Source organism: Neoarius graeffei, chromosome 15 (assembly GCF_027579695.1).
Source record: "Neoarius graeffei isolate fNeoGra1 chromosome 15, fNeoGra1.pri, whole genome shotgun sequence".
Classification (NCBI taxonomy): Eukaryota; Metazoa; Chordata; class Actinopteri; order Siluriformes; family Ariidae; genus Neoarius; species Neoarius graeffei.
Genome location: NC_083583.1, coordinates 19,144,787 through 19,165,819, shown reverse-complemented (window position 1 = coordinate 19,165,819; position 21,033 = coordinate 19,144,787). Strand labels below are relative to the sequence as shown.

General features: G+C 44.5%; 1 protein-coding gene across 5 annotated transcripts in view; it reads right to left on the bottom strand.

Annotated features, from left to right (window-relative positions):
* The window catches only part of mical2a (microtubule associated monooxygenase, calponin and LIM domain containing 2a), a 138,443-nt gene extending 123,710 nt beyond the window's left edge, over window positions 1-14,733 (bottom strand). For 4 of the 5 annotated variants that reach the window (XM_060940960.1, XM_060940956.1, XM_060940958.1 and 1 more), the window contains exon 1: window positions 14,315-14,733. The gene's annotated coding sequence lies outside the window, so the exon portion shown is untranslated. Of the gene's footprint in view, window positions 1-9,106; window positions 9,159-14,314 lie in introns of those variants that run through there. The other variant, XM_060940957.1, reaches the window with a different exon arrangement.
* Between the last annotated feature and the right edge of the window lie 6,300 nt (window positions 14,734-21,033).

The following is a 21,033-nucleotide window of genomic DNA, read 5'->3' as shown; positions in this document are numbered from 1 at the left end:
AGCCTGGGGAACAGTTGGGGGTTAGGTGCCTTGCTCAAGGGCATTTCAACTATTCCTGCTGGTCCAGGGAATCAAACTGGTGACCCTTTGGTCCCAAAGCTGCTTCTCTAACCATTAGGCCACATGGCTTCACTATTTGGCCTACAAGGGTCATTTCTCGTGTGGTCCAAACACTCGAGTCTGTACTCAGGACCTATTCTAGGCCTGTTGGCAGCGGGGCTCATAACAGTGGGTACAATTATGAGAAATCCTTCAGAACCATGGCTCAATTGTGCGTTTGTGCTTTGGTCCAAAGGGGGAGGAGCCTATTGTTATAAAGAGGGTGGGGGTTTCAGTCATTGGGGTAGAGAGAGAAAAACATGGAGATTAAGGAGATAAAGTAGCAGAGTGTAGCTGGAAGAGCTAAGAGCTAAAATTAGTGGTTTGTTAAATTCTTTGTTTTTTCTTGATGTACTTGTAAATACATATTGCACTGTGTGTGTATGTATTACCTTTTTTTTTTTTTACAATTTTCCATTTTTCTTGCATTTTTGATTGAGATTATGGTGTGTGGCACTGTAAATAAAACTACTTGCACGATAGTTCTCTCTGTCATAGAGTCATTTTTTTTTCCTTTTTCTTTTTTTTGTGCTTTGGAGCAACCTGAACCCCTGGGCAGCCGGTCTTAGACCACAACTGAAGCGAACTGCGGATTGCTAATTATTTTCAACAGCATTCACAATTCTCCAATCGTGCCAAACCCAGGACTGAAATGCCTCAGATTCCATAAAATCGTGAAGTAAATTATGTCAGCTTGGACCCGGTTGTTTCTCTTGGTGGAAAGTTCAGAAATCAAAAGCTGTCTAGCTCTAATAAATAGACAAAATATTACTGTACACATTTAAATCATGTGCATGAAATAAATCTGTACTGATGGCGTCTGTAAAATATCCCTGGCTACAAAAAACGATTTGAGAACCTTTGCTTAAGACAATCAATCAGTTTGTTGACATCTTTCAATGGAATTGAAACGGAGTCTTTAAATATGATTTGTTCCCGTTACACTTTTGGAGGTAACCAGATTTTAAAATGCTAGAAATTTACTTCCGCTCAGGAAAGCATTTTTTTTCTCAGCTTGATATAGTAGAAAATGTCAGATTTTCCCAATGTGAAGGGTTTTACCAAGCCATCTCATCTCATCTCATCTCATTATCTCTAGCCACTTTATCCTTCTACAGGGTCGCAGGCAAGCTGGAGCCTATCCCAGATGACTACGGGTGAAAGGCGGGGTACACCCTGGACAAGTCGCCAGGTCATCACAGGGCTGACACATAGACACAGACAACCATTCACACTCACATTCACACCTACGGTCAATTTAGAGTCACCAGTTAACCTAACCTGCATGTCTTTGGACTGTGGGGGAAACCGGAGCACCCGGAGGAAACCCACGCAGACACGGGGAGAACATGCAAACTCCACACAGAAAGGCCCTCGCCGGCCACGGGGCTCGAACCCGGACCTTCTTGCTGTGAGGCGACCGTGCTAACCACTACACCACCGTGCCACCTTTTACCAAGCCATCACACATGAAATCCTCAAATATTCACCTGCGTCTGTGTTCTCACCATCTTGCACAGTATGCGATATCTATTAAAGCACACAAAATATCCACTTTCTCCAGAGTGCAAGAATTCCAGTTATGTGAAATACATATCGTTTTGAGCAGCTGGGGCAAAACTAGATCAAAAAGAATCAAAAGTAAGAGGTAAGTGCAGACACGTTTGCTTTCTGTCTGCTTTCTTTAAATGGATGATGTTACAGAGAAGGCAGCCAACATACCAGCTACAAAAGCTGTCCTAAACGTGAAAACACATTCACATTCATTATGAGATAAGCCTTTGCAGTAAAACACTGTAGCTAAATTAGTTCAGCTTTCAGTTTTGGCACAGAGAGCACAAACTTCATGAACTGGCAGGCGTGAAGTAATAATGTCATGGAATTAACGAGGCCACTCAGTCTGACCTCGTATTAGCTCTGGAAACGTTGGGATGTTTTTACAGTAGAGTCCAGTGTCATGAAATCTGGCCAAGAGCAGGAAAATCCAGATGTGTACTTGTATTGTTGGACAGAGCTTCCGACGATCAGACCAAACAAAAGGGTCAGTGATGTCAACATGCATGCGGAGCTGAAAGTTACTCATAATGTCCTTAATTGCTGGGGAAGAAAACCAGGAAGGAACCTTTAGTCTCCCACCCCCTCCTACGATAAACAGGTTCACGCCTCAGTAAGGCACGGCAAAAGCAACAAAACACTGTTTCCCAACATCTTGCTGGACTCAGTCTGGTCCTGCAAACTCTCTCACACTGGGTCTTATTTATCAAGATGGAGACAGATTTATCTACAGTAAATACTTCGCAGGAGCATTCACACAAGAAATGTGGTATTCATGAAAATCCAGTTATTTCAGGAAAACAACAACAACAACGTTATATCTTACAACAGCTTCTGGGTTTGTGTAAATTTACATATTACAGAACTCACTAACGTGAACCTTGACTGACTGGTTTCGAATTGTATAATTATTGAGGAGTTACTGCATATTTTAGACACTGATTACATGAACACCTTTAAATGGCTTATTTAGTTATTTATTTCAAATACACACCAAGTGAAAACTTCTCATTTTGTATTAATGGCTTGAAAGAAAGCAATCAAAAACAAATCCATAAAGTAAAAAGACAAAAAAAAAGGGCACTCGTTAAAAGGAGGAAGTGTTGATATGGATCTATAACAGCTGATGCACTACAGTGGCTGAGCTGCATTATTGGAAAATTTTAGCACACGCTACTCTTACTCTTTCACAACGCCATTTCCCTCCATTTCCTCGCCAGTTTGGTCTTACAAATTTCTATCCAATAGCTAATGAGATAACGCTCTCCTATCACATAACTACCACCAATCAGGGAGGGTTGGGCAAACATGTGCTTCCTTGGAGACACATGAAGCCACCTGATGCATCTTTTTTGCTCATGCTCCATCACAGGCACCTTAACATGCTCAGAGGAAAGCGCTATGTGAGCTCACAGATGCCCGTGGCTGGCTAGTCTTGACTGACTGAGAGAGCAAGAGTCTTCCAGGTCTGAGAGTATGGCCAAATTTACTCTCGTCTCCCCGCCTGCTGCATAGCTGTCTCATGGTCGGGATTTGAACTTGCAATCTCCCGATAACAAGGCAAACACTTTTCACTTGCTCTGTCATTTCATTGATTTTATCTTTCTGTGAGTTTTTTGGTTTTTATTGAGTTTTGGGTGTTGGTGGGTGTCACTAAATGTCAACCAGCTACCACCAATCAGGGAGGGTTGGGCAAACATGTGCTTCCTTGGAGACACATGAAGCCATCCGATGCATCTTTTTTGCTCATGCTCCATCACAGGAACCTTAACATGCTCAGAGGAAAATGCTATGTGAGCTCATAGATGCCTGTGGCTGGCTAGTCTTGACTGATTGACAGTGGAGAGAGTAAGGCCGAATCCCATTTCACCCCTTGGACATACCCCTTGGCCCTTCCCCTCCATTTTGCGCGTTCACGTGAGGGGGTAGGGGTATCCCAATCCCAGTTAACGCGGAGGGGTAGGGGAAGGGGTAGGGCTTCTGTACCCCTCCAAACGGAGATTTTCCTGGAGCTGACTCCGAACGAAGGGGTTTGAGTGATTTCCCACAATGCCATGCGGATTTCAGCGAGATTTCATGCGGATTTCAGAAAGATGGCGGTTCCCGCGGCGAAAGATTGTCATAAATGTATTTTCTCCATTATTTACGTGTTTTAAGTTGTTATCCAGAGGAAACGCGCCGCTTGATTCGCTTTTGAGCTGAGAATGAGCAGCGATTTCTGAAATCCAAGCTGCTGCTAAAAAGCTTTGGGAGTGAGTATTGTTTTCGGTTGTTTGACTGCGTACGTTTTGTTCTGTTATTCTCGCTTTTATTGTTTACATGAGTGTTCTGACACCTCATTCTGTCGGATGTGGTGCACGAAGCGCCAAAGATATCCCATTCAGTGGTGTTAGTTAACAAATCACACCCTGCCAGCAGAGATTTCTGGTTCTGCCTCTGGCTCTGACTGTAGCGGCTGGTCGCAGCCAGTGACGCATTTGGTCGCGTTTTGCTAACGTAAACGCTGACGGAGGTACGCGATGACGTATGCGATCGTTGAAGGGCTATCCCAATACGTCGGGGTTGAATTTCAAGCCCTATCCCTTGTAGCTCAGTTTCAAGGGGAAGGGCCAAGGGGAAGGGGGAGGGGAAGGGGGAGGGGTAGAAATTAGAATTGGGATTGGGCCTAAGAGTCATCCTTCCCAGTCTGAGAGTACGGCCAAATTTACTCTCGTCTCCCTGCCATTGACGGCTGTCTCATGGTCGGGATTTGAACTTGCAATCTCCTGACAACAGAGCAAACACTTTTCACTTGCTCTGTCATTTCATCGATTTAATCTTTCTGTGAGCTTTTTGGTTTTTATTGAGTTTTGGGTGTTGGTGGGTGTCACTAAATGTCAATCAGCTGTGCCTTAATTGCACTTGATTGCCATTCATGAAACTACACGCGTACGAAGAAAATCAGTGTTACTGAAACAGGCGATTTGCTTTAGCCTTATAAAAACATTCACAAACAGCTTTACTTGACTAAATGATCGATAAATAAAATTTGGGGTATCATAAACTTCCTGAAAACTGGACACTTCTTTCCAAGCTGGTGCCAAAACAAAGGAACAAGAGAACAAACAGTGTGTTATCTGGCAGGACCCAGCGAACATCATCTGTCTTCTAGCAAGGAGAAAAATCGTTAATCCACACAGAAGCGAGGGCTGGGAAGCAGCTGCATGCTGTCTGAGAGCTTGTCTGACATTTCCAGAGCCCTGAGCGCACACACTCCTCTAAGAGCACAGATTTATACAGGGACACTTAAGAAGAAAAACACTGCCCTTTGTGTTGGAGTTTGACAAAGCACTCTGGGGAGGTCCAAACGGGTCATTTACAGAAATGAATGTATAAATGGTCAGGAAAAAGAATGAGCATTGTTATGGGTCTTTTGAAAATGAAGTTATAGTCTAATATGTAGTCATCTCAATATGTGGCATAAAAGGTAAAATGCATGAGCAATCTCCTGACGTACAAACAAACAATGCAAAAACTCGTCTGAATTATCAGTTCATGTAGAGGGAGAATGAAATGAAATCCGGTTGTATTTGCACTCCTCCTGCTATGAGGTCATCGGATGACTTGTGTTACTGCTGCTGGGCAAAAGACGAGGCCAAGGAGATGAAATGCTCGGAATAGACAAGTCTCATGTTCCCGAAGGGAAAACATGACCCTGAAGATGTCCTCAGCACTCAGATTATTGCAGGTTTCTAGTAGCATGCAGCATTTACTCCATTTCATATACCTAAGTAACATTATAGCTTAGTATATTTAAAATTAACTGGGGCACTTCTTACTCACACTCAAGTGAGTCATAAAGGACGTAGACATCCTTTCCTTTTTAGTACATTTTTTCATGTTCTTCATACTTTCCCACATTTTTCTCTGATTTGATCACCTACCAGTTTCTACACAACAGCCAGATTGCCCCGGTCACACAACAGCAACCAACTGGGCTGGGTTGGCGCGTGTTTCCTCCACATGTGAAGCCAGCCATCTATATGTTTTCAAACTGCTGCTCATGCTATATCACAGGGCAGTGTAACACACCTTGGATAGATTTCTTTTGGTGTCCTTCATCAATAACACTTCTATTATCCGTAACTGCTTATCCTGTGCAGGGTTGCAGGCAAGCTGGAGCCTACTCCAGCTGACTATGGCTGAGAGGCGGGGTACACTCATCTCATCTCATTATCTGTAGCCGCTTTATCCTGTTCTACAGGGTCGCAGGCAAGCTGGAGCCTAGCCCAGCTGACTATGGGCGAAAGGTGGGGTACACCCTGGACAAATTGCCATGTCATTGTAGGGCTGACACAGAGACAAACATTCACACTCGCATTCACACCTATGGTCAATTTAGAGCCACCAATTAGCCTAACCTGTATGTCTTTGGACTGTGGGGGAAAATGGAGCACCTGGAGGAAACCCACGTGGACAACATGAAAACTCTATACAGAAAGGCCTCCATCGGCCACTGGGCTCAAACCCAGAACCTTCTTGCTACACCACCATGCCACCCCTCAGAAAATACCCTCAGACCCCAGAGGGTTAATGGCGTTTAGCGGACTCTCTTATCCAGAGCATACCCAGAGCAGCCAGGGGAGCAGGTGGGGGTTAGGTGTCTTACTCAAGGGCAATTAACCTATTCCTACCGGTCCAGAGAATCAAACCAACAACCTTTCGAACCCAAAGCTGCTTCTCTAACCATTAGGTCACGGCTTCTTCCTCAGCAATAACACTTGAGGAAAAATTAAGAGAGAGAGAGAGAGATCCAAGGACTATGATGGACACCCGAAAGTCACAAATGGCTGTGGAGGAAATTGTGGAGCAAAACATCACTAATAGATTAAGACACTCCCCTGGTTCTAAAAAGTATTTACATTCTCCATTTTGATGGCTAGATATGTCAGATCAAGACCGCCATAGAGTTTTACTGTGCATGATACCCTACCAGAATCATGATGCCTTTTATTTATAAGAAGTTCCCTTGAATGGTGACATATTTTTATAGATCAGGGAAAGCGCTATCTACCCTCTTCCTCATACAAGAGCTCAAAGATGGCCACAAACAGCCTGTGATTGACAGTGAAGAAAGAGTATGCCATCCCTCCCACCCAAAGAGCATGGACAATTTTGGTCACCAAACTCTCCACCACAAGTGTCTGTGGTATCGCAGGCTCAAAATTTCCAAGAGCACAATGTTATGCCCTATGTAGTGAGCATATGTATGTACTGGATCTGAATCCTGTTGTAAACTCTGTGTCAAGAAGATAAATTGGTAGATCACTGTTGGTAAATCATCCATCCATCCATCCATCCATCCATCCATCCATCCATTATATGTAGCCGCTTATCCTGTTCTACAGGCAAGCTGGAGCCAGAAAGGTGTACTTTTATTGACTCTTCATTCAAATCGTAGACTGTTATTGCTACTGTGATCATCTTCTTCTTCTTTTGGCTGCTCCCGATCAGGGGTCGCCACAGAGGATCTTTCGTCTCCATTGCTTCCTGTCTTCTGCATCCTTCTCTACCACACCTGCCACTTTCATGTCCTCTCTCACCACAGCCATGTATCTCCTCGTTTTCATTTGCCTGGCAGCTCCATCCTCAACATTCTCCTTCCAACATGCTCTGCATCTCTTCTCAGGATGTCCCCATATCATCTCAGTCTCATCTCTCTACTGTAATGCATGTCCAAATGCCACCAATCGGAGAACGGCCTGGATGACGTAAAAATGAGGCAGCTACAAACAGCATTGTGCCAATGGTGAACCATAAACAAATATATCCTTATTACCTCGATCGCACTTTGAAGAGTGTTTTTGTTAATGTTCCTGTTTGTGACATGAACCTGGATCATACTGATTGATGACATAAGCAGAGAACGGAGTGATTTTCTTTAGTCGGTGGTCTATTTTGCTGGAGGATCTTCAGTGTATAATCTGACACATTGAGAAACACATATTCTGTTATACAGTTCAGCAAAGATTTGGATTGGCATCATCTCAAACAGCGTGACAAGAAATAATCTTAAAAGGCAGCTGCGTATTAGATTGTGTAGAATCTAGGTCACTTAAATACTTATTCAAGATCTGATATTTGACTGAAATAGTTTTAGTCAAGAAGGATTTTTTTTTGGCAATCTCCTGGAAAAATCTCATGACAGAGTTTTAGGTGCTAGGAACAGACTTATGGCAGCCTACTGAGGAAAACAAAACCCAACATAATCATGATGTGAGGATTTTAAACAGACTGTTGGATCAGCATCAAAGATAAATGATGTTTTCAGTTACCTTTACTGTTCCTCAGCGGAACAAGCTTTGACTCTTTCGTTTCTACCCGAGCAGATGATTCACTCTGCCATACAGAAGCCCTGACCAGGAAACATCCTCTTCCGGATGATTTTTTTTTTTTGCCATACTGACATATAGGAAACAAAGAGTCACTTCCAGAGACCGGGACTCAGCAGGAAATGTCCCAGGTGAGAAAAAGAAAAGCTCATAAGTCTCAATAAAACATTACAATTACAATACATCTGGACAGAATTGTGTTACGATTTTAAACCAGTTGGTTAATGACGAGGGCATCACTGCTTTAGTGCTTCGTTTTTGCAAAGCTTTCCGGAGAAGACTATGGATCTGTTTTCTCCCTGAGCCATATGTTTAAATCAAAGTGTGGTTAAACCACTAATTACAGGCTGGGATGCTGGAACATGTACCTGATTTTTTTCCACTTAAATGTTGACCTAGCCTAAAAATGCTATCACAGTTGCTTTTAAAAAGTCCACTATAATTATGACTGAAGGTAAAAGCCTTTTAATGACTGGAGAAGATAATGTGTGCTGTTTGGACTTAAATTATACATAGCGAAATTCCAAAAATGCACAAGCTCATAAGTCAGCATCTGACTAGTTTGGATTTTGCTCAATTTATCTAACAAATATAAACCAACTTCACAAAAATATGTATTTTGACTGAGTCCAAATAAGGACAAAAAAAAGTCATCATTGCCGATTAATGGCTTTGAAACGGGCACTGACTCGACTCAAAGGGTTGGGCTGTGAAAGTAAACCTCTAAAAAAAAAAACAACAACAGTTGAGGAAAAAAAAACAGTGCTGGGTTTTATCTTTGGCCAAAAATTCATTCGCAATGATAAAATAACAGAGCTTGTATCAACATGGCAGTGTTTCTGAACAAAAATTCCTCTGTCAATAGGAACACATGGTTTCAACCTCAGAAACAAAAGAGGATGTCAGAGCGCAGACTGTAAAGGGCTCCGAAGCGACACACCGCACCTCTCAGTGTCTAGTCATCTGATTGATGCAAATCTACAGCACAGAAGGTCAACATTCCTGTAGATATTCCAACGAAAAATGATCGTACTTGATTTTTTTTTGGAGAACGGTGCTGGAATTTGAGTATGCGTGCAGACCTGTCTAAACTGTGTTTGAAGCAGGGATGTGATTATAGCCCGTCGGTTAATACATGCTTTCAGCCCACTCTTGGCAACAAAGCAATGAGATTTGGACCAACTGAGAAAGAGAGGTAGAGAGAGAGAATAAAATAAGAGATGCCATGCAGCATGATTTTGGGTTCTTTCCAAACTGCAGGTTGCTCCTTAAAATAGCTAATTTCTACTGATCTCGGTAATAAGTTTAACAGATCAACTAATATCTCTTAAAACAAACAAACAAACAAACTGAAGAGTTCAATACAGTACATCACCCTGATCCTAACCAAAATTCACAGGAACCACAATCGTGGTTTGGTTGGATTTTACATGAACTTGTAAGGAGGGAAAAAGCCTCTTTATCCTTATTCGAACCCTTCGTATCTTTTCATCCTATTTGGCTGATGCAAATCTTATACAAAGTTCCACATCAAGGGTAAAAACAAGACTGATTTTCTGCATAATATCTATAGCAGTGCTGTATGTTCTAGTTTTTCCAAGAGGAACCAGAACAGTCAGCATGAAAACCTGCTTCTCTTTGGTAGAACTGAACAGACTTGAATTAGAAAAGTATTTCTTATTTAGGGTGGCACGGTGGTGTAGTGGTTAGCGCTGTCGCCTCACAGCAAGAAGGTCTGGGTTCGAGCCCCGGGGCCGGCGAGGGCCTTTCTGTGTGGAGTTTGCATGTTCTCCCTGTGTCCGCGTGGGTTTCCTCCGGGTGCTCCGGTTTCCCCCACAGTCCAAAGACATGCAGGTTAGGTTAACTGGTGACTCTAAATTGACCGTAGGTGTGAATGTGAGTGTGAATGGTTGTCTGTGTCTATGTGTCAGCCCTGTGATGACCTGGCGACTTGTCCAGGGTGTACCCCGCCTTTCGCCCGTAGTCAGCTGGGATAGGCTCCAGCTTGCCTGCGACCCTGTAGAACAGGATAAAGCAGCTAGAGATAATGAGATGAGATGAGATTTCTTATTTAAATGTATTCCTTTTTTTCCCCTTCCAAAGTAGCTTATAGGTACAGTTGAACAAAACAACACTGGCTCACACTTGACCGTTCCACTAGTTCATCTTGAACCTTATTCTGATTTTTATTCTCTCTTCGGTATTGTACAACACGTCTGTGGTGCAGTCCGGACCCATGCGTGATATGTTTAAAGCATTTAACTTGTTTCTTTATAATAGTGAAGAAGAAATGCCTCTGTGGGTAAAGTCCAGTGGTCCTATTGTAACAACTGTGGTTTTCTTGCGCAAGAGAAACGTGCTTTTTCTCATTTAGACTGTCTGCTGTTTGTGTAGATGATGTAGACTGTATCAATACAAATAAAAATAATATATCTGACATATTCAATATTTCAGACGACATATTAAGCCGCGCAAAATATTACAGATCGGTGGTGTCGTGGTTAGCACTGTCGCCTCACAGCAAGAAGGTCCTGGGTTCAAACCCAGTGGCTGATGGGGGCCTTTCTGTGTGGAGTTTGCATGTTCTCCCTGTGTCTGTGTGGGTTTCCTCCGGGTGCTCCGGTTTCCCCCACAGTCCAAAGACATGCAGGTTAGGCTAATTGGTGGCTCTAAATTGACCGTAGGTGTGAATGGTTGTTTGTCTCTATGTATTGGCCCTTCGATGATCTGGCAACTTGTCCACGGTGTACCCTGCCTCTCACCCATAGTCAGCTGGGACAGGCTCCAGCTTGCCCGCGACCCTGCACAGGATAAGTGGTTACAGATGATGGATGGATGGAAAATATTACAGATCTGTTTTCTCCCCAACATCACAGCTCCAGGGTTCAATCCTGATCTCAGGGAGTTTAACATGTTTTTTAGATGTCCACATTGGCTTCCTTAGGTTTCTCGGGTTTCCTTCCACCTCCTGAAACCATGTAGGTTGGCACCTCTAAATTGTCCCTCGGTGTAAATGAGTGTGTGGATGGCGCTTTGTAATTGACTGATATCAAGTCACAGAATTCACAAAAGTAAAAGCTAGGGCTGATTTCTTTCTACCCCAGACTGTAGATTCACATGACTGACTCAGAAAGCATGTATACCTAATAGTTTTATACGATAAGATTCAACTATGTGAGGGTGGCACAGTTGTGTAGTGGTTAGCACTGCTGCCTCACAGCAAGAAGGTTCTGGGTTTGAGCCCAGCGGCTGATGAGGGCTTTTCTGTATGGAGTTTGCATGTTCTCCCCGTGTCTGTGTGGGTTTCCTTTGGGTGTTCCGGTTTCCCCCACAGTCCAAAGACACGCAGGTTAGGCTAACTGGTAGCTCTAAATTGACCGTGAATGGTTATTTGTCTCTATGTGTTGGCCCTGTGATGACCTGGCGACTTGTCCAGGGTGTACCCCGCCTCTCACCCATAGTCAGCTGGGATAGGCTCCAGCTCGCCTGCAACCCTGTAGAACAGGACAAAGCGGCTAGAGATAATGAGATGAGAAATAAAATAATTGATGCTCACAAAACAGGAGAAGGCTACAAGAACAAAGTGTTTTCAGGTAGCGGTTTCCTCAGATTGTAATGTTATTAAGAAATGGCAGTTAACAAACAGTGGAGATCAAGGTGAGGTCTGGAAGATGAAGGAAACTTTCTGAAAGAACTGCTCATTGGATTGATAGAAAGGCAAATAAAACCCCCTGTTTGACTGCGAAAGACCTTCAGAAAGATTTAGCAGACCCTGGAGTGGTGGTGCACTGTTCTACTATGCAGCGACACCTGAACAAATATGACCTTCATGGGAGAGTCATCAGAAGAAAACCTTTCCTGCGTCCTCGCCACAAAATTCAGCGTCTGAAGTTTGCAAATGAACATCTAAATAAGCCTGATGCATTTTGGAAACAAGTCCTGTGAACTGATGAAATCAAAATAGAACTTTTTGGCCACACTGTGCAAAGGTATGTTTGGAGAAAAAAGGGTGCCAAATTCCAGGAAAAGAACACCTCTCCAACTCTGAAGCATGGGTGTGGATCGATCATGCTTTGGGCTTGTGTTGCAGCCAGTGGCACAGGGCACATTTCATTGGTCGAGGGAAGCATGGATTCGAATAAATACCAGCAAATTCTGGAAGCAAACATCACACCATCTGTAAAAAATTTGAAGTTAAAAAGAGGACAGGTCCTACAATAAGACGATGATCCAAAACACACCTCAAAATCAACAATGGAATACCTCAAGAGGCACAAGCTGAAGGTTTTATCCTGGCCCTCACAGTCCCCTGACCTAAACATCATTGAAAATATGTGGATAGAGCTCAAAAGAGAAGTGCATGCAAGACAGCCCAAGAAACTTGTAGAACTGGAAGCCTTTTGCAAGGACGAATGTGTGAAAATCCCCCAGGTAAGAACTGAAAAAGATTATTAGCTGACTACAAAAAGTGTTTATAAGCTGTGATACTTGCCAAAGGGGGTGTTACTAGGTACTAACTATGCAGGGTGCCCAAACTTTTGCTTCAGGCCCTTTTCCTTTTTTGTCATTTTGAAAATGTAAAAGATGAAAATAAAAAATTGTTTTTTGCTTAAAATATAAAGGGAATGAGTAATCTTTAACTTTATGCCTTTGGGAGATCATTTCTTCTTCAACTTGCTTAACTGTTCACAGTGACAGCAATTTTAACCGGGGTGCCCAAACTTTTGCATACCACTGTACATTCATGATGATAACGTTTGTTTTTTTTCTTACATGTGAATGAGACAGGAAGCAGTTGGACAAGAAAACAATCTCTCTCAACACACTCTCTCATAGACTTGTCCTCCAGCAGTAATCAGGCGGTGTGCATTCATGTGTTTTGGAGGAGTGGCTTTGGAAGAAAGGCTGAACGGAGGGGGTGGGATTTTTTAGTTGTATACTTTCAAAATCCAGCTTACTCTTGTTGGTATCTCCAACATTGCATAGCCTCAACTCCAAATTTCCACTCAGGTTCACAAAGCTCCGCCCCTAGGATCAACAGCAGCCTAGAGAGTGTCTAAAATGACAGGAAGTTGGTTAATTTTATCCTGAGGTCATGGCTTAAATGAATGATGATGAGCCATCAATCCCATCGCAGGCGAGCTGGAGCCTATCCCAGCTGACTATGGGTGAGAAGCGGGGTACACCCTGGACAAGTCGCCAGGTCATCGCAGGGCTAATACATAGAGACACAACCATTCACACTCACACCTACAGTCAATTTAGAGCCACCAGTTAACCTAAGCTGCATGTCTTTAGGGGAAACCAGAGCACCTGGAGGAAACCCACGGAGACATGGAGAGAACATGCAAACTCCACACAGAAAGGCCCTCGTCAGCCACTGGGCTCGAACCCAGGACCTTCTTGCTGTGAGATGACAGCGCTAACCGCTACACCACCGTGCCGCCCATCTCATCTCATTATCTCTAGCCGCTTTATCCTTCTACAGGGTCGCAGGCAAGCTGGAGCCTATCCCAGCTGACTATGGGCGAAAGGCGGGGTACACCCTGGACAAGTCGCCAGGTCATCACAGGGCCGGCACATAGACACAGACAACCATTCACACTCACATTCACGGTCAATTTAGAGTCACCAGTTAACCTAACCTGCATGTCTTTAGGGGAAACCGGAGCACCCGGAGGAAACCCATGCGGACACGGGGAGAACATGCAAACTCCGCACAGAAAGGCCCTCGCCGGCCACGGGGCTCGAACCCAGGACCTTCTTGCTGTGAGGCGACAGCGCTAACCACTACACCACCGTGCCGCCCATATATATATATATATCATCTCATCTCATTATCTTTAGCTGCTTTATCCTATTCTACAGGGTCGCAGGCAAGCTAGAGCCTATCCCAGCTGACTACAGGCGAAAGGTGGGGAACACCCTGGACAAGTCGCCAGGTCATCACAGGACTGACACATAGACATATCGCGAGTATCGCGAGAATATCTTAAAATATCGCGATATTATATTTCTTCGACGGAATCGTTTGATTAGTAGACTCGCTCCTGTAGGTGTGAGCTGAAATAGTGAGAGCAAAAAATGTTTCAGGATTAAAAACAGTGAAATTATGACACAGACTAGTGATTATAAGTCAGATATTTTCGAACAGAACAAGAAAACAAGGAATAAAGAGTGTTTTGTCGGTACAGTGCGGTACAGTATAGAGGTGGCACTTCTGACACGTTGGTTGTCTGACGTGAAGAAATGAATAAAAAGACAAAAAACCTGAATGAAAAACTACTTACTGCACCGGTTCCTTTGGCCTGAGGCTCTCCAGCTGCTGAAACATCCGCTGCGTCGCTCAGGGAAACGGACCGTTTGTGCGTCTCGTGCGCCCAGTGCGCTCCGGGTTGCAGGCACGCGCCCCGTCACCGCCTCGAGCGCCAACGCTGAAACGTGAGCGCGCGACGCAATGCAAATTCCCCCGGTTAGTGCAAGCGCTCATCTCCGGAACAGGACCGCACACCCGAGGAGGAGCAACGCAGCGTCAGGGCCACTAAAGCCAACATGCTCGCTTTTATGAGTCCAAATAGTTCAAAATCCGCACGTGGAATATCTGAGGTGCGATGCAAAGCTCATATTTAACTGTAAAACAAACAAACAAATAAACAAACAACAACCACCCAAACTACTGTAAATCACCAGAACCCTTCTTAGAGCGCATGGTATCACTCTGTAGTTCATGACACAAATAAATAAAGCGTGGCACAACTTGTTTCAGTCATTTCTGGGAAGTGAAAATAAGCATATTTCATATGTTAAAGGCGCCACCTAGTGGTTTGCTTCTGTGATTTATTTATTTATTTATTTATTTATTTATCTCAGACATGCAGACAACGTACAGTCCATCTCATCTCATCTCATCTCATTATCTCTAGCTGCTTTATCCTGTTCTACAGGGTCGCAGGCAAGCTGGAGCCTATCCCAGCTGACTACGGGTGAAAGGCGGGGTACACCCTGGACAAGTCGCCAGGTCATCACAGGGCTGACACATAGACACAGACAACCATTCACACTCACATTCACACCTACGGTCAATTTAGAGTCACCAGTTAACCTAACCTGCATGTCTTTGGACTGTGGGGGAAACCGGAGCACCCGGAGGAAACCCACGCGGACACGGGGAGAACATGCAAACTCCACACAGAAAGGCCCTCGCCAGCCACGGGGCTCGAACCCAGGACCTTCTTGCTGTGAGGCGACCGCGCTAACCACTACACCACCGTGTCGCCCCACGTACGGTCCATAATATTATAAAATATATAAAATTGCGGCGGAACGGTGGTGTAGTGGTTAGCGCTGTCGCCTCACAGCAAGAAGGTCCGGGTTCGAGCCCCGTGGCCGGCGAGGGCCTTTCTGTGCAGATTTTGCATGTTCTCCCCGTGTCTGCGTGGGTTTCCTCCGGGTGCTCCGGTTTCCCCCACAGTCCAAAGACATGCAGGTTAGGTTAACTGGTGACTCTAAATTGACCGTAGGTGTGAATGTGAGTGTGAATGGTTGTCTGTGTCTATGTGTCAGCCCTGTGATGACCTGGCGACTTGTCCAGGGTGTACCCCGCCTTTCGCCCGTAGTCAGCTGGGATAGGCTCCAACTTGCCTGCGACCCTGTAGAAGGATAAAGCGGCTAGAGATAATGAGATGAGATGAGACTTAATGCCATTACTAACAAACATCTGACTAGCACTGCTTCTGCGGTTATAATTCAGTAGGCCCCTAAGGACATTATTGAAGGCAGCACATACAATATTTCTGTAATTAACACGATAATTTACCCATAGAGTACATAAGTAAATGTTGTTACAATATGATGAGAATAACTTGACCTTAACAGCATTTGAACAAAAGTAAAATTTTCTGGCAAGTAAATTACCTCGACCGTATAAAGCTCTCTGTTTACTTTTCATATCCTCTTCATCATTAAGATGACTATCAATGATATGACCAAGATTAATATATCTCATCTCATCTCTATCTCTAGCCGCTTTATCCTGTTCTACAGGGTCGCAGGCAAGCTGGAGCCTATCCCAGCTGACTACAGGCGAAAGGCGGGGTACACCCTGGACAAGTCGCCAGGTCATCACAGGGCTGACACATAGACACAGACAACCATTCACACTTACATTCACACCTACGGTCAATTTAGAGCCACCAGTTAACCTAACCTGCATGTCTTTGGACTGTGGGGGAAACCGGAGCACCCGGAGGAAACCCACGCGGACACGGGGAGAACATGCAAACTCCACACAGAAAGGCCCTCGCCGGCCACGGGGCTCAAACCCGGACCTTCTTGCTGTGAGGCGACAGTGCTAACCACTACACCACCATGCCGCCGTGCATAATATAATATGAGCAACGTTTTGTAGAAAGTATTAGAAGAAGCAGCGTTACACTCAAGCACAGTGAAATTCCTCCTCTGCATTTGAAGCAGTGAACAAACAAGTAATGCTTTTATGGCTGAGGACTACAGTTGACTTGCTAACTTTAGGACTGCAGTTGTCATGAACAGTTTTGCACTCAAGTTTCCATCAATGAAGAGTTATAACATCAACGAAACTGACTTCATGTTACAACTGTTAATGTGATAGTCATGTGCTGGGGGAGAAGTCCAACTCCACGTCCACGTCATCCCCCAGCGGGCAACGTATCAAAGTAAGGGACTGCCAGTCAAGGTGAAGTACAGTGGGGACTTCATGTGCCCTGGCACCACCACGATAGCCATGAAGGCTTGGCTGGAACCCCGAAACAACGCAGCCAACGGAGCTCTGGCACCCTGTTTCACAAGGGAACCAGCATCAGTGGTGCAGCTCCTCACCAGCCCAATCATCTCACCCTATGGCCTGCCATCGGATCACTGCTGTGGAGTCAAATGGTGCGGGCGGGAATTGCACAAGCTCGCCACCACCATTATCAACAAATCTTCGTGCAGGCTCTCTCAAGCAAGTAAAGTTATGTTATCTGTTGTTGCCCAAATGAGGATGGGTTCCCTTTTGAATCTGGTTCTTCTCGAGGTTTCTTCCTCATGTCGTCTGAGGGAGTTTTTCCTTGCCACCGTTGCCACAGGCGTGCTCACTGGGGATAAAATTAGCTCATGTTTTAAGTCATTCAAATTCTGTAACTTCTGTAAATTCTGCTGCTTTGCGACAATGTTTATTGTTAAAAGTGCTATACAAATAAACTTGACAAGTGAGCATACACACATACCCAGAGCAGCAGCAGGCAGCTATGCTACAGCACCCAGGGAGCAGTTGGGGGTTAGGTGCTTTGCTCAAGGGCATTTCAGCCATGATGCATAGGGAAGAGAAAGTGCTGTTTATTCACTCAATTCCCCTCACGTTTTTCCTGCCGGTCCTGGGATTCCAACTAGCAACCTTTTAGGCTTCTCTAACCTTCAGGCCACAGCTGAATGCACTGCACAGAGCAACAGTACAAGACCAGGACAAAGCCGTAAGCTTAAAATCCAAGATCCCACAGCAAATAAAATTCTATAATTTATACCTGAAATTAATATATATTTTTTCAATTCTTAATCATTTCCCAATTATGTAGCTGCAGTGTATGAGCAAGCATCATAGCTGTGTACCATTTTGTCACTGTGTAACTTGTGCTTGGCATAGGAGATAATGGTTCAAAGGCAGCAGTTCAGTAGCGTCTCAAGGGCGTTCTCGTGATGACCAAGTTTGGTGGCACAGAGCACATGCACAACATGTAATATAGAGAACAGCGCAATGAGCTCAGATTACACGTTCGCACTGATTCCTCAAATGTGCCTTCAGTATGATTTTAGCTGACATGCCAAATATGAGGTGGCACAGAGGCCAAATTCCCTTAGTCATCCATCTACATGGGAAAGATAAGAGAACACACAAACTAAATGAGGGAGAGGTGTGTTCACCTTCATAAGTCAGGAAATGGTTATAAACAAATCGATACTCTCCTGAAAATGTCCATTTCTACTGTTAGGGCAATAATAAAAAAAAAAAGTGGACACCAACTGGAACTGTTACCAACTTGCCTGGAAGAGGACCCAAGTTTATTTTGCCCCATATACTGTGACCAGGATGGTAAGAGAGGCAAAAAAAAAAAAAAAATATATATATATATATATATATATATATATATATATATATGGAGAGTGGCTCCAGCAAATCCCAGGAACAACATCTGAAGCCTCAGTCCAAAAGAGTGCAGTACTAGGAACATTGAAGATACTGCGCAGAACCCTCAAACTCCCAGGCCTCTGGTAGAGGACCCGAGCTTGAGGATGACATGGATACCACCCCCTGCCGGGGGTGAGAAGGAGATTTCTTTTTTTTTTATATATATTCCCAAGGATCACTGTTGGTAAATTACAAAATCTTGGGATTTCCAAGTCTCCAAAACCACCATCAGATGACACCTCCATGTCAACAGATTATTTGGAACATGTACTAGAAAAAAAGCCTTTTGTGTCAGTTAACCACAAACGTAAGCACCTGAAGTTTGGTGAAATGCTACTACAACTTTGACTGGAACTGTGTTCTATGGTCTGATGGAACAAAAACAGGGCTCTTTTCGGTGCAGTGTGGCAAATGAGCCCAACAGGGTCAATGGCACACCACCTGATGGCATGCAGAAGAGCCACTCAGCCAACAGATGGTATCACTCGGCAAGTCAGTTGTCACTGTGGGGCAACTTCCATACCCATCGGGTCTGTGGCACTTTTGTGCACCACTTGGCATCAGGTCTGGAGGTCCAGAGAGACAACACGATGGGGACACATCATCGTTTGTCTTCCCTTACTGTGCAAGCACTTTATTAGGAGAGGAGGATAGTATGCAAGAGCTCACAAGGCCAGACATTTTGCAGTGGCTGGGCTGTTCATACTGCCGCTGTGGGCGACTCTGTTGCAGGCCTTGCAGCCCATCTGCATTTCGGCACATCCTAATGAAGCAGTCGTCATTGCTCGTGATGGATAGCCGCCAACGCTGATGGAACAAAAATGGAGCTTTTTGGCAATAAATACTCAAACGCAGAGGTGTCAATAATAATGGTACATACGTTTTTGTTGAAAATAATTATTTCTTGATTTTTTTTAAACGGACTTCATATTTACAGGCCGCATGCTGGTGTCGTGGTTAGCACTGTCGCCTCACAGCAAGAAGGTTTGAGGTTTGAGCCCAGTGACCAACGGGGGCCTTTCTGTGTGGAGTTTGCATGTTCTCCCCCTGCCTGCGTGGGTTCCCTCTGAGTGCTCTGGTTTCCCTCACAGTCCAAAGACATGTAGGTTAGGTTAATTGGTGGCTCGAAATTGACCGTAGGTGTGAATGGTTGTGTGTCTCTATGTATCTGCCCTGTGATGACCTGGCGACTTGTCCAGGGTGTACCCCGCGTCTCGCCCATCATCAGCTGAGACAGGCTCCAGCTTGCCCGCAACCCTGCACAGGATAAGCGGCTACAGATAATGGATGGATGGATAGATACAACCAGTAGAAAATGTTTTTCTGCCACATCAGCCCTGTCTGCAAAAAGCTGGCCACTTCTTTCCCACAGAGAGAAGTGGATTGATTATGGGTATTCTTTATCCTCCACGATACATCATTTGGCCTTTAAGCTGTTTACTATGAGATGCATCAACACACTTGATATTCTGATCTTTCTGAACATGGCACAGTGGGATACTTCTGCACTCCAAGTGTATATATGCTACTCATATCGCACCCTGGCTTCGGTGAATAATTTCACCTGCAGATTTGCATCTATGAACTGCCGCTGTAATCATAAACACTGACTCTCATGACGAACATCCTGTCAACATTTTTATAAACATAGTACTGTATAGGCCTCACATGTAAACCATATTACCCAGTGTCACCCAGAAATAGAAGGATTGGATTAGTTTTTTGAACGTGGGTCCTTGAGTGCTCCCCCCTCATGACGTCTCAGGGAGTTTTTCCTTGCTACTTGCTCAATAGTGAGCTTCCATCTATAGCCGGGTTTGTGTAAAACTGCTTTGGAACAGGATGTAAGGATGTTGCCATAGTTCCCAGGCGTTCTTAGTGTTCTGTGTCTGAGAAATTAAACATGCATCACCAAAAGAGATTACACTACCGTTCAAAAGTTTGGGGTCACTTTGAAATGTCCTTATTTTTGAAAGAAAAGCACTGTTCTTTTCAACGAAGATCACTTTAAACTAATCAGAAATACACTCTATACATTGCTAATGGGGCGGCACGGTGGTGTAGTGGTTAGCGCTGTCGCCTCACAGCAAGAAGGTCCTGGGTTCGAGCCCCGGGGCCGGCGAGGGCCTTTCTGTGCGGAGTTTGCATGTTCTCCCCGTGTCCGCGTGGGTTTCCTCCGGGTGCTCCGGTTTCCCCCACAGTCCAAAGACATGCAGGTTAGGCTAACCGGTGACTCTAAAATTGACCATAGGTGTGAATGTGGGTGTGAATGGTTGTCTGTGTCTATGTGTCAGCCCTGTGATGACCTGGCGACTTGTCTAGGGTGTACCCCGCCTTTCGCCCGTAGTCAGCTGGGATAGGCTCCAGCTTGCCTGCGACCCTGTAGAAGGATAAAGCGGCTAGAGATAATGAGATGAGATGAGATGAGAAATCCACTCTATACATTGCTAATGTGGTAAATGACTATTCTAGCTGCAAATGTCTGGTTTTTGGTGCAATATCTCCATAGGTGTATAGAGGCCCATTTCCAGCAACTCTCACTCCAGTGTTCTAATGGTACAATGTGTTTGCTCATTGCCTCAGAAGGCTAATGGATGATTAGAAAACCCTTGTACAATCATGTTAGCACAGCTGAAAACAGTTGAGCTCTTTAGAGAAGCTATAAAACTGACCTTCCTTTGAGCAGATTGAGTTTCTGGAGCATCACATTTGTGGGGTCGATTAAATGCTCAAAATGGCCAGAAAAATGTCTTGACTATATTTTCTATTCATTTTACAACTTATGGTGGGAAATAAAAGTGTGACTTT